The 16,006-nt window shown below is 46.7% G+C and overlaps 1 long non-coding RNA gene across 1 annotated transcript; it reads left to right on the top strand.

The window, feature by feature from the left end:
- The first annotated feature begins 17 nt into the window (after positions 1–17).
- LOC308181083 lies at positions 18–14,752 on the top strand. Its single transcript, XR_013941312.1, has 3 exons — positions 18–1,239; positions 9,336–9,432; positions 14,453–14,752. It is a non-coding gene; the product is annotated as an uncharacterized lncRNA (long non-coding RNA).
- Positions 14,753–16,006: the final 1,254 nt, after the last annotated feature.

Raw genomic sequence — 16,006 nt, forward strand, 5'->3', positions numbered from 1 at the left:
GGGGGGGGGTGGGGAGAGACATACGACATTCAGTTGCTCCATTTTGCTTAAATTCTTAGTAGCAACAGTTTGTGTTGGGGTGCTGTGTTGTATTTCTGGAAACAGTCACACAAAGAAGACAAGTTACTGAGCCTGCCTGCATAGCCTGACTGGCCACTGGTGAGAGCTAGAAGGAAATTATTTGTAGTGGCTTGGTTTTGAGCCTTTACATTCTGTTTTTGGAGGCTGGTGACCATGAGGTATCTCATCTCCAAGCAGCCTTTTGGATTAATCAGCAGCCAGCCTGTTTTCTTACAGTTGAAGTAACGCTTCAGACTCCCCCGCTCTCCCTGAATAATGAGTGATACAACCACTCCGGCACCCAGACGGCTGGCTTGCCTCTGCCACTTTGCTCTCTGTCAGGCTGCATTTTCACTGCCTCGTTTGCCATAGAAATTTCTGGCTGTGTCTCTCTGGCTTGCAGGAGGAGTTAGAGCCCTGTGGCTTGTTTTATTTTTCACTCCATAATGAAAAATAAGATCCTTGCTGGGGGAACTCAATGACTCAGTGTATGGGTAATGGGATATGGAGCTTTCCAGCTGTGTTGCCTGGAGCACCCAGCTGGGATGCAGGAGACCTGGTTTTATGCCTTGCTTTGCTGCTGGCATCCACATTTTATCATTACTCCCCTTTTAATACCTCAGTTTCCCTGTCTTTATAATGGGGTGGTGATTCTTGTCTCTGTATTATTTTTCTAAAGGTAGATGGATGACAAGTTCCACCTAAGAGCCGTTATTGTTAAGACCTGTGTTGCAGCATGAGACCAACCAAGATACTAGTATCTTGGAAGTATTCTAGTAGGAGTTGCCTTATTGTCTACTGCTAAATCTCGCCTGAGATAATAATGCTGAAGACTACGTGTGATGAAAAGGAGACACCCCACAGCCCATGGAGATAGGGATTACCCCTAACAGAAACTGCTAGTTCAGCAAACTGCACACTGTATTATTTAGTGGTTCCTGGAGGAGAGAGTAGTGAGGCTATTCTCGAGGTTGGAAGTCAAGCTGGAAGTTGAACTCTTCTTTCATCCCTGCAGATGGTTCCTGCTAATGCAGGCAGAGGCGCACTGGCTGAGCACCAAACAGGAAGTCTGCACCACCAGTGCACGTGCTGTGGACAGGGGCCAACACAGTTGAGCCAGCTTTTTTCATCAGTGCTGAAATCAGTGCTTGAGCTGGATACGATTCTGCAGTTTCCTTGGTAAGTCGGTGTGCTGAGGCTGAAGTGATGCTAGATCCTGCCTAATGACAGCATTTAAAAGTAGTGACTGTAGCATGGTAAATCACGTTCAATGGGGGGGCATAACTGAAGAGTTATAAATGGTGTCATATATGGGGGTTTTATTATTTAAATGTTTCACTAAATAATTGTGGGTCTTATAAAATATATGTCAAGTAGAAGGGACGGAGTTTTGATGCAATAGCCAATGCATTTTAAAATCACAGCTCAGAATACTTGTGCGTGTGCACATGTATGAATGAGCAAATGAATAATGTCTATGCATTGTCTCCAGATTAAGAAAACAGACAACAAGTGGAAAAGATATGCATTATTTTACTAGGAGACAAGCCTTAAAAGGCAGTTGTACACGTTGATCACCTAATTCAGTGTATGGTACAGTGGTAATCACAATATACATACATACACACACACTCCCCTCAAGCTATCTCTTGCTTATGTGTAAAGCTTCAGGCAAGTGAAGAAATTATTGCAGGGACAAGCTCAGCTGTGAAACTACAGTATATTCAGTAGCTAGACGTAACTCTGCATATTCTACCCTGTGATAAATATGAAGGAGACCAAGGTAGCTTATTCCATGTTGAAAACATAGTAAATCTCATGTACTCTGAGATCAAAACATGTGTATGTGGACAGATACCATGGAGGAACTAGTCAGGTATTAATTTGATATTTAGTAGCTTCCCTGGTGACTTATTTGTATGTGCTTTTAATAGTGAAAATCACATTTTAATGTATACTGTCAGGTAAGCTAGTGGGGAATCAATACTTCACTGTGTTAATTTTCAGCCTGGGAAAAGGGAGGAAGTTTCAATCTGACCAGACTTCACTAGGGTTCTGGCTGTCATCAGATAGCTTGCAAGTGGAGTTAAATTTAGTGGGAACAGAAGTGTACTGCATAGTCCGGTGGTTTTGTATCTGTCATTTTCAAACAATGCGTGGCTTGTGAGGAGCCTTTAGTATCAGTAATAGTTACTGAAAGCTAAAGTTAAACCCAAGACTGCAGCAAGAATGAAGTATATGGCTGGTTAAGGTGTCTTACGTTATCTTCTTTGGCTCTGCTTAGAGACATTAAACATGGATTTGAAAGGTAGTGAGTCCATGTATTTTAAAAAAATAAAAAATAAATATCTGTTTTGTGGTTGATGGAATACAAAGAGTCAGATACAAGCACTGGGCAAACTGGGAAAAGATAGCTGGGTTTGTACTAAAGGGGTGTCCTTTCACCACTAAGGTGAGTGAATTCTGATGCTGCTCTTGGCCATAGAGAGTAATACAGTGGCTAACAGACTGTGTTCTGACAAGATACTTGGTTTTGACAATCTCCATCCGATAAGTTGATTTTTTAGATAGCAACAAACTTGACAATATTTCTGTGACACAGAAGCACTGCTGTTCTTGTCTTTCTTGGCACTCTGGGCTAGATTTGCCTCACGCCTTGGGTTTGGTGGTGGGAAATAATGATCCAAGAGATGCTCCACCATGCTCTCTGCTGTGTTCCAGCCATGATGCCACATGTAGCTCTGCTTGTGGCTCTGCTGACTGTCCTGCCACAATTCAACTTGTGTTGAGTGGAAGTGTAACACAGGTCAAATAAGGCGTTTGTTCACCGTCTATTTGTTAGTCCCTGTAAATAGTTTGTTCAGTGTCCTTGTTCTCTAAGCTCTGAAAGCCTCTCTTACTTGTGAAGTGGGCTTTGAAGATTTAGCTTCTGTTACTTCCCAGAGCTCCTGTATTCACACAAACCCTCAGCAGCAGCAGCGGGCTGTAAATGCATTTTATATTCCACAAAGACTGTTCAGAGATAGAAGCTATTACCTTGACCGTTCAGAGTGCATGGAAGCTTTACGTAAGACATGCAACATAGGAAATCCTGAGTACAAATTACCTCTCCTACCTTGGGAGAATGTCTTACACAATGGATTTTTCCTGTCTATGCAGAGTTTGAGAGGGGGGGATGTCAGGGAGCGGGTGGGAGTTGCCAGAGTGCTGTAGTATTTGTAGAATAGGTCAGAAGAACAGGCAGTGTTAATGTATTGTGCGTTTTGGTGAAGCTGGAGTGTGAAGGTCTGAATGTTGCAAACACCAGAGATTGGGGATTGGAAGGTGTGCTCTGCTGTTCCAACAGAGGTTGAAGAGATGGAGATTTTCTTCAGAGATTCATAAGGAGTTACAGTCAAAGTAAGCACTAAGGCAGTGGTTGTTTTATAGCGTGTTCTGCATGTGGAGATGAAGAAGTACAGGTACGTAAAAATCAGTCACCAGAGACACACGGCAAACTGAGACTTGTCAGCACGGGGGGGATACTTCAGAATGAAGATTCTGACAGATCATTACTGCAGAATAGCTGTTCCGGTTAAAGATGTGTTCTTTATCTCATAATAATTACTAAATTCTTAAAGCAGGAAATATTTAGGAGTCAAAGGGCCTGTGTCATGTAAGTGAGACAGGAACTGACGGAGAACACCTTGAGTACTTGGGTGTAGTTTGGGGCACCAAAATATAAGACAGACGTAAAACTATTAGATTTCTAAAGGAGGGCTACACAGATCGTATGGGTTTAGAGGGCAGCACGTATGAGGAGTGTCTGAGTCCCTTGGTTTGCTCAGCCCAGAGCAGGGCAGGTTGAGGGGAGGCCTCATGGCAGCCTGCAGCTCTCTCACAAGGGGAGCGGAGGGGCAGGCGCTGAGCTCTGCTCTCTGGGGACAGCGACAGGACCCGAGGGAACAGCATGGAGCTGGGAGAGGGAAGGGTCAGGGTGGGGGCTAGGGAAAGGTTCTGCACCCAGAGGTGGTCAGGCACTGGGACAGGCTGCCCAGGGACATGGTCACAGCCCCAAGCCTGCCAGAGTTCAAGAAGCGTTTGGACAAAGCTCTCAGACATCGGGTCTGATTTTTGGGTGGTCCTGCGTGGAGCCAGGAGTTGGATTCAGTGATCCTTGTGGCTCCCTTCCAACTCAGGATATTCTGTGAACAGCACGCTGCTGTTAATCAGCTTGGGTGAATAAGCCTTTACATTAGGCTGGGAACACAACCAAAGACTCTAGAAGCTATCAGCCTGTAACCCAGCCTGCTGAGGAGCATTTGTGTGTCACACGAAGGGAGATCGGTTTAACTACCTGTCCTGAGCCTGTGAGCCCTCTTGTAGCAGGCATGTCTGATCTGTGTATTTCTCTTTGCTGACTCCAGCACCTTTGGAGCTGACTGAGCTCTCATCCTTAGATTTGTATCTCATTTTGCAGCCTTGAGAGGCTAATGAAAATAAGCCAATATTTCAGTCTCTTAAGATAGGAGCTTTGGAGAGAGTTGTTTGAATCTAGATTCAAACCTTCCAGCATGTCTGCTTCTCACTTGTTAAAATTATGTAGGGCTTGTATAAAGTCTCAGAGGAAGTATTTTGGAGGTGAAGGAAGCCCTTCAATTCAAAACAGTTTGAATCCATGTCTTCTGCCTCCCCAGAGAATGTCTTAGACTTGTGTGATACGCTGGGCCGGGTAAGGGATTTTGTCTAGCAGGACTGCAGTGCACAAGGAAATCAGTAACTGTGCCAGGAAAGAGCATGATGTCTCTGTGGGCTCAGGGCATTCAGCTGGGAATGAGGAATTATCTGTTCTAGCAGTACCTCGGGGGCCTGGAGGACTCTTATTTTAAACTAATTAACATGTAACGTAAAAAATTATAAGTGGTCTTATAGCTGGGACCTTGCTGAATCTGGCTTGAGGTTAAGCCTCCTTCTATCATAAGATTGTTTCCTGGCTAGGTAAGTCTGCTGCTAAAAATGCCCCCTGCCTCACCAGATTGTGCTTGGCAGGTCTGCGTTAGTTTCCTCTTGACAGAGGGGAAGAAGCCAAGGATTCATGGCAGTGCAAAGCTGCCTGTTCTGGCTTGTGCATTGCAGAAATTGTCCAGGAGGCTCTTGGTCCCCTAGATGATGGTTTTAGAGCCCATCATTATAGACACATCTGTAGCTTTGGTCACTGTTGCATGGAAGGAAAAGAGTCTGCAAATCTAGCTGATTTAGTTGTGCCTTTTTTATGTATTTGAAAACGAGCTGGTCATCTAGATGGCAGTGGGTGTATTGGTCTGCATGAATTGGTGAGCTTAGCACAGGCAGCAGCTTAATTAATAGAGAAAGGGGAGGGAGAGTATTTCTAAGGTGATATTTTAAACAGTGCTTTTAACTCTTCTAGCTGGGACAAGACCGCACGGCGAGTCCCCTGCTGCAGAGCAAAACCCTGAGGTCAGGGCACGTCCCCACGCAAGCCTTTGCCGTGAGAGCTCTGCCTCTCCCCTTGGCCTTGTGCTGCTAATCTAGTCAGACGTAAATCAGTCCCGTGGTGAGAGGTCCCCTGCCAGAAGCTTAGGTGCAGGTGTACAGACAGGGAGCTGCAGCTGCCTAAAAAGCTATGGATGTTCCCTTTTGGAGCCCAAAACCATGGGGAGCAAACAGCAGTCCTTTTGCTCTTAAATACTGGCTTGCAAGCAATGCTCATCTTTGTCTATGAACTGATGAATTTACCCACTGCTGGGAGCCAGCAGGCTGGAAAGTGCCTTGTGATTGCTCTTCCGAAAAGGCTAACTGAACCAGTTCGGTGCCTGGAGGCAGCTCGTCGTGCCGTGGAACAGAGTGGGCTAGAAGCAGAGTAACTGAGAAATGCCACTGGTGACCTTTCACTGCATTCCGGAGTAAAAATGGGCATGTCTCCGTATTGCAGAGCGGTCTCGATAGTGTGTGACTCACACTGCTGTGAGAGGGTTCATAAACCCAGGAGAGTGAGGTAAGGGAATGTCCTCTCTCACTTCACCATGCTGCATTTTGACAATATTCTTGTTATTACTGTGGCGTCCTATTAAAATATGAAACTACTGAGTGTGTACAGAAAAAACGCCATTTCATATGTGTATTTGTATATTCTTCTTTTTGGATAAGTTGTAGCTTCCATTTTTAGCAGCTTTCAAGAAGGAGCCTTCGCGAGATGATCCACCTTTGCCAGGATTCTTGTGCATCAAACAAGACTGATCGTTCCTGTTTAACAGGAGGCAAAGTTCCAGCTGGTGTGTCAGAGATCCTGGAGGAAGCAAGCAGGAGTGTGGGGATCACAGTGTAGGAAGTCTCTTTCTTGGGGTGCGAGATACAGCTACATCCATATCACTGCACCTGGGGAGTCTTCACGCGGTTCAGGGGTATGTCCACCTCTGAACAGCCCCAGCCCCTAGGAATGCTCTGAGTGGAAGTAAAGTGCCAAGAACACCCCGTCTTTGTCAGCTCCTATATCAGTTGTGGGATCTAGGCAGGCAGAGAGACAGGTTAATGTGTCTCCTGTTCCTTTAAGTCCTGGTCTGACAGCTGGGCAGCTCTGGCTGCAGGCCTTCATGGCCTCTGAATGGCAGGCCGTAAATCAGAGCTGGCACTTAAAAGAAGAATTGTAATGAAGGCCGAAAGATTCGGGGAGAATTGTTTTCCTGCGTCCCATCCCATTTTCGCACGTGCACTCACAGACACTCGCCCTGTCTCTCAGAACATGTAAGCAGGCTTCACCTCTCTGGGAAGATAGACTGCCTGGTAAATGAGATGTCATGGGCCAACTGCCCTAGCATTAAGGAGATTATTTCCAAATTATTTGAAAAGACTTAGCACGAGGGCAGAAACCATAAATAACAGGGAGCACTTTGGAAAGTCAGAGACAGCCTCACGAGCTCCTGGGAACTTCCCAGTGCGAGGTACAAGCCCAGAATGCGAGGGAACTCTGTCTCCTCGAGGGTGCACCACAGAACACGTGGGTAAGAGCAGCCAGCAAAGGCGAGTTCGTTCCACATGGCCCCCCAGGTGAGTGTGACAACGCAGGCTGTGACCGAGTCCTGTCCACTCCTCGTGCAATTCAGTATCTGATGCCCCAGGCTGGCCACCAAGAGCAAGTTAGCCTTAGAGGCGTGTGAAATGCTGTTTGCAGAACACCTCTTGGCTACAGGTTTTCAGTGGCACCTTACGGCACAGGACATTTGACCCAAGACACTGATTGTGCCCGCCTTGCAGCAGATGTTTGCCTATTGCATGCCTTAACTCTGCACATCTGTTGTTGACTGACCGGTACCACACTGGTATCCTTTAAAAGACGAGCCTTGTTTTCCCACAAGTCACATGGAGGTGTTTTGGCTCCTCTCTGGCATTTGGACTCTGCTTGGGCCCTTTTGTTCTTGGAATTCGAGCACTGTTAGGAGCAAGAATAACTTGAGGAACGAGGAGTCCTGCTGGGAGATGACCCTTGCCTGGCATACCCACTGTGCAGTCCCCTCGGTGATGTGTTCCCGTGTGTGGCTCTGCAGTCTCCTTTTGCTGTGGCTGCACGAGGCGTTCATCGTGGCAAACCAGTTGCTTAACTGACCGCTGTCCGTACTGCAGGGCAGTCCTTCAGCTGAGGCTGGTTCAGCTGTGTGCCAGGCCTTCTGTTGGCAGGTCTGCCCCCAAAATGCTGCTCCTCACGCTAAAGAGCTTTCAATGGGTGTAGAAGAGGTGAGACAAAAGAAGGGGAAAGCGAGAGAGCACGCAAGTGACTGTCCAAGCCCTTAGCAGAACAGCAGTGCCAGAACAGGTCCGCAGACATCCACATGCAGTTAAAGTGTGCAGCGCTGAATTCCTGACCTGCCTGAAAAACATGGGGGGGAGGGGGCTTACAGTGGTACATGAATAAAAACCTCACCATCTTTTGAGACTTTCTTAAACGAAAATATGTTTCCAAGTGGAAAACCGTTTGGTCCATCTGTGTCCCATTACTCAGCTGGGCTTGTCATCCATTTTCATTAGGCAGGGCCCGAGCGTGTGGGTGGGGACGGAGGCCCAGGCAGCTGCCCTGGACGCCAGGCTAAAAAGCAGCATATGGAAAAGCCTAATGTATGTTAACAGGCATCAGAGACCAAAATTGAAAGAGTAATGGCCCATCCACACGAGGTAGCCTCAGTGAGACAAACTCTCAGCACCAATCTGTCAGCTGCAATTTTGGGGTCATTACAGCGCTGCTAAGCAGAGGCTAACAGACAAGTCAGAGAGATCTGACTTCAGCAAGAGCAATTCTTCTAGCCGTGCAGGCACTCTGGCTCAGTTTTCTCCTTGCTAACACGCATCAAACAAAATATCTTCCTTTCCTTCCCCCCCAGGGATTCTTCCTACCAGGCCTCCGGGAATCCCAGCCAAACATTTCAATTACATGCAATGATCTTTTAATTTGCCGGCTCCTTGGTGACTCCGCATCGCTCTTGCCCCTTCAGATAAACTCATGTAGAGCAAGAGCAAGTTCACTAAATACAGCAAACCGTTTCCCTTTTGCCAACCCCACAGAGGTGCACCCGAAGTGTTTTCATGGTGACCCCTCTGAGTTTCTAGCCTGCTGTTGTTAGCCAGGGAGGCTCAGTTCTCTGTGCTGGCAGTGCCTTGGCATTCAGGGTAGTACCAGGTTAGATCCAATATCCTGGAACCAAGTTAACTCTGCGTTTGGCCAAATGCTTTTGTTTACCTCAGGGCTCAGCTTTGCCACAGCACAATAAGCTCCTGAAACTGTCTGGTGGCTAGCGGAAGCCACTGGCAGGTAATATAACCGGGAGAATTGAGGATATAATTTCACAGAATCCATGCTTAATTTTAAATCAGAAGGCTCTAGCATCCACCAAGCCTCTCTTTGCTTGCCAGCAGGCCCAATGTCTCTAGGGTATGTCAATTTCTATTTTTTTTTTCTCTATAGAGCTTTGAGACCCAGCAAGTTGTGGGCCTGCTGTTAGTAGGTGAGAACAGGTGTCATTATGTCCAGCAGGTCTGAAAAATTCACGTGTAATCACTTATGTTCAGCAGTCCACTAACTTTTTAATCCAGGGAGTATTTAAGTAGCAACACCTGAAAACGTGTTTTTGTGCAGGCAGGTTATAGCCTTGCCTATCTCCAAAATGCAGATTTTTCTGAGACAGAGCACGTTGCTGTGCTGGCATGAGCTCACTCCCCCTTTGTAATGCTTCTGTTTAAGTTGTGCTTTGGGAAAACTGTATGCTAATGCTTTTATTTTCTATTTGCAGACTCCCTCTGTTGTTCAAGTTTTACTCATGATTCCAGTGAAACTTCAGTGTTGAGAATTTCACTGATCCTGCTGAAAAGCGACAAGAAGGAAGCCAGGTAACTGCCCCACTCATCTGAAAGAAAAAGTTAAATTTCTCTGTTAGACAATAGCAATTTCACCTCAAATCCAAGCATTTGTCACTACCCAAAACAAAAGCACACAAGAGCAAAGGATGTTTCGCTGGCTATTGCTTTGTGGAGATTTCTGTGAGAAAAGTAAAAATGAGCAAAGAAGCTGAGGAATAAAGTGTCCATGCAGGACAAAACTCTTGCCCTGCATTTGTTGTTGTTGTTGGTTTATTTCTCCTTATAGCAAGAATAAAGAGCTTTAGGGTGAAATTTAAGCAATTTCATTCCAGATCTGGCATGAAAGATGCTGCCCAGTTTGAATGCTTACAGTTCTTTGGGGCAGAAACAAATTTGTCATTCCTGCCTGAAAAATAAGACACATAAGGCCAGTATTATGTAGATAGTATACATCTAGAAGGGACCACACTTATCCCTGATTTTTTCTGCAAAGAGAGGAGAATAACCAGGAATCCCAGACTTTCTCCAAAGAGGGGCTGATTTGAAATAATTGGGAAAAGTACATTGCTCCACGGAGGTGGCAAGCAGAAGTTTATCACAGCTGGTTGCTTAGTAGGTAGTTTTGTTGGTGGTAGTTGTTTTTTTCCTGGAGTGCTACAGGCATTTTAATATAAGGGTTCTGATTGATGCGACTTTTGTCTCTGACATGGCCTTCAATCTATTTTCTTCAGGGCAGGAATGAGGCTGTGTGCATTCAGTGAGGGATTTAGCTGGAGGGAAGATCTGTCCATTTCAATGTATCATACTAGCTCTTCAGTGTCTGAGCAATAGCTCTTATTTCAGGAGTGCTTTGGTCTGGCTTTACCGTTTATCTAGATCAGTGGGTAATAGCCTCTGTGTTAGAAAAAATTGAGGTTATGGGCAATTGCAGAGGAAGAGAAATTGTGAAAAATATTTCTGAGTTGACCAGGGGTAAGTAGAAAATGCATTTGGATGTATAGATTGACAAGAAGCCTGCGGGTTTAGTGAATTTGTGAGTCCTAATGCCATCGACACCTTTTTCTGCCATGCGTTTCTAAGCTTCTCCTCGTGCTTGTACGGGGAGGAAAACTCAGGAATTCACTGTCTCCTGCAGCCTCAGCTGGTTTAGGAGGAGAATACAGTTCTCTGCAGTGTTAATTACTGCATGTAGTGGAGTAGCAGTCATGAAAGAAGAAGGAAGGAATCAAACATTGAAATGGAGAAAGGCAGCCAAATTTTGACTTCCAAAGGCAGACCTTGTGCTCCCAGCTTAGAGTGATGTTGCTGTGTTTTTGGTGTGGAAGATGAATGAAGTCTGGGTGCCCCTGCTTTGAAAATAGGGATTTCCACCAAGGATTTCCTCCCAGATGTAGAGCCAAAGTGGTGGTAGCTGGAATCACCAGTCTGGGTCTGCAGGCTGGCAAGGGTTTACGTTTCTTTCAAGAAGAGATAAGATGGTGTGAATTACATGGAAACTCTAGAAGGAGATGGATGTGGTTGTTCTGCTAAGCTTGCATTTCTCTGCTCCCTTGACAAAGGGTTCTTTGGGAAAGGCTGTTGCTCAAGTGGATCCTCTTGGAGGCTGTGCGCTGGAGGACAGGGCTCATACTGATAACCTGGTTCAAGCTGACAAGTGACTTTCCAGGCCTTCCAGCCCTGGTGTGTAACCTTGTGGCAGGTGTGTAACCCCCCAACTGCACCTTCTAAATGAAATTCAGTAATTCCTGGGTGCTGTTTTGGGAGCCAGAAGGTCTCCTAATTGCTTTGCAGGACCAGGCTGCTTGCTGAATCGGACTATGATAGGTTCAGAAAAGGCTTTTGATTAACTTCACTCAGTTCACAGCAGGGAGTTCCTGAGGAGATCAGTTTTGGTTGGTCTTTGTGTCATCTAGTGCAGAGATTTGTTGTATTCTTTGTGGTTTTCTGTGCAGTAGCCCTCAGTCTACCTTCCCTGCTTTGAGACTCCGTGTTAGACGAGGTTCATGTTAGACGTGTGTTACTCACTCGTCCCCTTTGTTCCTCTCAGCTGTTTTGGAGGCAGGCTTACCCCAGTAAAATGTGTTGGTCGCGCCTGTAACATGCATAGCGTCTTTGCTTGGATGGAAGACAGCAGTGTATTTTACAGCTTTGGCTCTAGCTGCATCTGAATTGTAACCAAATTCTCTTCCCAGCACAAACAGCTGCTCCAGTGAAGTCACAGGCTTGGAGCTGGCCCAGCAGACATATTGCAGCTACCAAGGATGTGGGCGGGAGTCAGACGGTAGCTTTGGGAGCTAGTTCAGTGTTTGAGAACCAAGACTGGGGAGACAGGGAAATGGGCAGTGGGAGAAGATTTTGACCTATGCAATTCTTGCGTTGTTGTCTTCGCGGCACAATGGGAGCTTTTCCAGGAGAAGGCAGAAGGATGTGACCAGCATTTCTTACCTGTGTGCTGTCATTTTGTTCTCCCAAGGGAGTAAGCGTGAGCAGCGTCGGGCTCTGCTCTAGAATGTGTATAGTCGTGTGTGTAAATACATACACGTACACCCAGGCAGTGGCTGAAATGGGCTGGCATACATGAAAACCACGTGCTGTTGGATTCTGCAGCTGGGTAATATTGCACAGAGGTTTTACAGGTATGCACACAGTGTCATTTTGATTGTGTGCACATACATAATGTGTAAGGTGTGCACACATTCACTTCCTTACACATGCATGTGCACATGTACGCACGCACAGGCATGCACATGTTCAGAGGCATTTGCTTTGCCCCTCTGAGCTTTGTGGTGCTCCTGGAAAGGTTGTGCTTTGCAGCCTGACACCAGCCCCATGCTGATGACAATTATCCAGTTCTTTTATGTAGCTCTATTGATGGCAGAGGACAAAAGCTTTAAACCAGTATTTCTAACCTGTTGTCTTCATAGACACTTTCAGCTCAGATCCCAGAGTGCTTTCAAATGAGGCCCTAGAATTGCCTTGGCTGTCCTTTGGAAATCAGTGCGTCCAGGGCAGAGAAGGCAAGCCCAGTGATTTTTCAGCGCTGGAGAAATGTGCCTTGGCACTCTGCAGCAGCTGGAGTCTGTCTTTGCAAAGAGAAGATAAAACCAGGTAGCAGTGGAGAGTGTGGGCAGGAGGTGGGAAGGAGGAAAACCATACCCTAATTGAAGGGAGAAAGTATCTTGCTTCATTGCTTGAGCTTTCTCTGCCTGCTGTTTTTACCTTGACAAGATGTGTTTTTTTTCCTATTTCACAGCAGTTAGTCTCTTCCCCCTACCCCACTCCATCTTCTGCTTGCTCCGTCTGTGTGCTTGTCTTTTGATGTCAGTCACGCTGTTTGATTTGCGACAAGGAAACAACGCCTTTTCCTCTGCTGCATCCTCCCCCCCAGTCCTCTGAACCCCTCAATGCAGAAGGATCGGATTTAGGCACGGAACAGCAAGCATCAAAGCAATCTCTTAGGGCTCTGCAGAGACAGCTGGCACTTGAGAACTAAGGGGCAATGGGGAGCAACGTCTGTGGGGACCACAACAGGCAGTATTACGCTCATTTGTTCTCCAGGTTTGTGACACGAGGATAGCCACTGCACCGTCTCATCGTAGAAGATGGAAAGACCCTTGCAGGCTTTTCCTCCGTTGATTAACCAGCCTCCCTCTTTGGCACTGTCCCTGTGTCTCGGGTGTGGAGGCGTGTTAGATGGTCACCGTCCTGTCTGGCGCACCTGAAGCATCTGGTCCTGTCTGTGGTCAGTCGTCACAGGGCTTTTGGTGGAGTTGCTGTCAGAACGCAGGAGCTGCCTTTCAGAAGCCCAGAGGTGGTTTTCTCCATGGGCAGTTAATGGCCAAGTCAGGATTTCCTGAGACAGTGTGAGGTTTTGCATGGTCCATTTGCGAATGGAGCTGTCTGGGACTTTTCTGATGAAGTGGGTTTGGGGCTGTATTGACTTCACTGCTAGATGATCTCAGAATTTGTCCCAACTGAAACTGTTCCCATAGGAACATGGCTTTGGCAGAATTTATATAAAGTAGCATTTTTCCACTTTGAAAACTTCTTGTCTGATGAAATAGCTACCCCAGGACTTAACCTGGACCCCCCAGTTTTGATGGAGACCCTGGCTGTGCAGCTGGTTTCCAGCTTTTTCCTCTTCTCAGTTGCTTCCTGCTGCTGTCTGGTTTTGCAGGGAAAACAGAGATCAGGTCTGTGGACCAGAGCGGTGCCACCCTGAAGGGCACAGCGTTGGCTGAGCAGCTCTGCTCTTGCTGATTTATTCATGTGCCTGGCTCAGCTGTCTGCACTTGCTGTTGCCACAGGAGGGATTTGAAACCTCTCCTGGATAGACCCGAGTGGTAACCGTAGTAAAAGCGTATTCTGAGTCACAGTACAGGGGCTGAAGGAGTCAGGTGGTCACTGGTCACAGGGTCACTTCAGTATCTGTGTTATTCTGCATTCCTCCATTCCACAGAAGAGTTTTTCTTCAAGGAAAAGGCCTCTCTCTGATCCTTGGCTTTCACAAGTGCTGGTGGTTCTCCTGAAAATGATGCCTTGTGTTTGCACTACCCCAGTCCCTAGGCATGGAAGGAGACGGGCACAAAAAGACAGCTGGGCAGACTTCGCGAGAGGCATCTGTCATTTCAGATAACACCCAAGCTTCCTAAAGTGGGTCAGCAACTTGGCAAGTCACAGACATCTGGAAACTGCAGTGACATGGGTAAAGTCCACTCATCCTTCAGGCTAGCTTAAGCCCGTGCAGACAAAAGGGAAATTGTTGGCAAGAGGAGCATCTGTGGGGCCTGAGGTTGGCCATCTCAGTGCTCAAGGTAGTGCTCTACCTGGCTAGCAGATGCCCAGCAGGCTTTTGGAGCTGGAAGAGTTCTGGGCACAGAAACAGGACAATGTTTTGGGCATTGTTTATGTCAGGTGTTGAGGACTAAAATCACTGCAGCCTCATCTTTCCAAAGACCACACCAGAGGAAAGCCAATATGTGCACTGCACCAAGCATTCCCAGTTTCTCAGACCCCAGGATTACGATTTAAGTCAGATTTCTTGTGTCAGTGCTAGGCAACCACCAGCTTCAGAGGCCTCATCAAATTCTGGGGCTGTGGGAAACTTCCCAGACCTGAGATCAGAACTGATCCACGCCTCTGCTGCTAACCTGCGCAGGAAGCCTGACGTGAGACACTTCTGGAAGTATTTCGCTGTAGGAGTCGGGTACCAGCTCAGTTAGGTAGGTATTGATTTTTTGCAAATTTTCCTTTCTCTTTCCCAGACGGTATAAAGTCCACATTTGCATGTGTTGATAGAATCACTTTAGCAACCAGTGGGCCTCGGGAAAACCTCGTCCCCTCTGGGTTCTTGTCCATTAACCATGCTTGTGGCAACTGCTGTTACTCAATTGATTACTGCTACTGGTTGCTCCTTCACTTTTATTAAATGGCATTTTCTGATTGCAGTCTGCTAGATGGTTTGTTGGCTTTAGTTTTTTTCATGTAATAACTCCTGCTTTCCTGCCAGCACCAAATTCACTGCCCGGGGTAATGCTTTTCGGCTGTTTGAAAGTGGATATGAAAAGGTGTCCATTTAATTACGTGATACCTCGGTATAAATTGCCTGCATGCATAGCGTGGGAGTCTGTTCTCTGCTGCAAATCAGCTTTCCTGTTCTCTCTCTGCTTTTGTTGGGGAGAGGTGGGACCTAGGTTCTGCACTAAAGCCAGATACGGGCTTTTCACCCTCATTTATTATGCCTATTCATAGAAGTTCTTTAGGAAACCTAAATTCTGATTTTGGAAGAAGCAGTCTGTGAGCAGTGGCATTAATAAAGCTTGATGTCCTACAGCATTGGCTCTACCAGTTGAATTCCGTGGGGTCTGTCAGGGTTCTTTGTTTGGATATTTGTAACGGTGTGAAATCCCTGGGTGGACTCCCAAATACTTGAAAGGAATTTGAGTTCATTTTGCAGTCTTCTCCTCAGAGTTTCCCTAGTAATAGGAACTCATTTTTGTTTTTATCCATCTGCCTGTTTCCAATACATTAACATCCTTGAATCTGCCAGATTGGGTAGAAACCGACCATGGAGCTTTTAGAGTTACTATGCTAGGGTGCACAGGCAGATGTGAGCAGAGAACGTTTGCTCATTTCTCTAGCAAGCCAGGTTCAAAAGACTTAATTTTTCACGTCTACCTTTTTACCTTATTGGTGTTCCAGGGTGGATAGGCTAACAAGGCATCCACACATAGAAACAAGGCACGGAGCAGGCTGCAGTCAACACAGACTCGCACTGGGTTCGGATGAGCAGCATCTCTTAAACTTGTGCCTGCTTGCTGCAGCGTAACGCCTGTCCCGCTAAGCAGAGCTGCCTAACTGGGCCTGCTCACTACTCCGAAATCCTGTAATGTGCCCCACTGCACCGTTTTCAACACCTTCCTGCCTGGACGGTGGAAGGAATTGTGCTTCCAGGAACGTGCTCTTTGCATTGGCAGTGATCATAGAGCTGTTGGTGAGAGGGAAAGAGCATCACCCAGCTCCCCTCACTCCTCCGTGCACACGCACTCTGGAGCCACCCCGTGTACCTCCTCCCACCACATTCCTGCAGAGCTCTGATACTGCT

The sequence above is a fragment of the Anser brachyrhynchus genome, assembly GCF_964034855.1.
Source record: "Anser brachyrhynchus genome assembly, chromosome: 21".
Lineage (NCBI taxonomy): Eukaryota > Metazoa > Chordata > Aves > Anseriformes > Anatidae > Anser > Anser brachyrhynchus.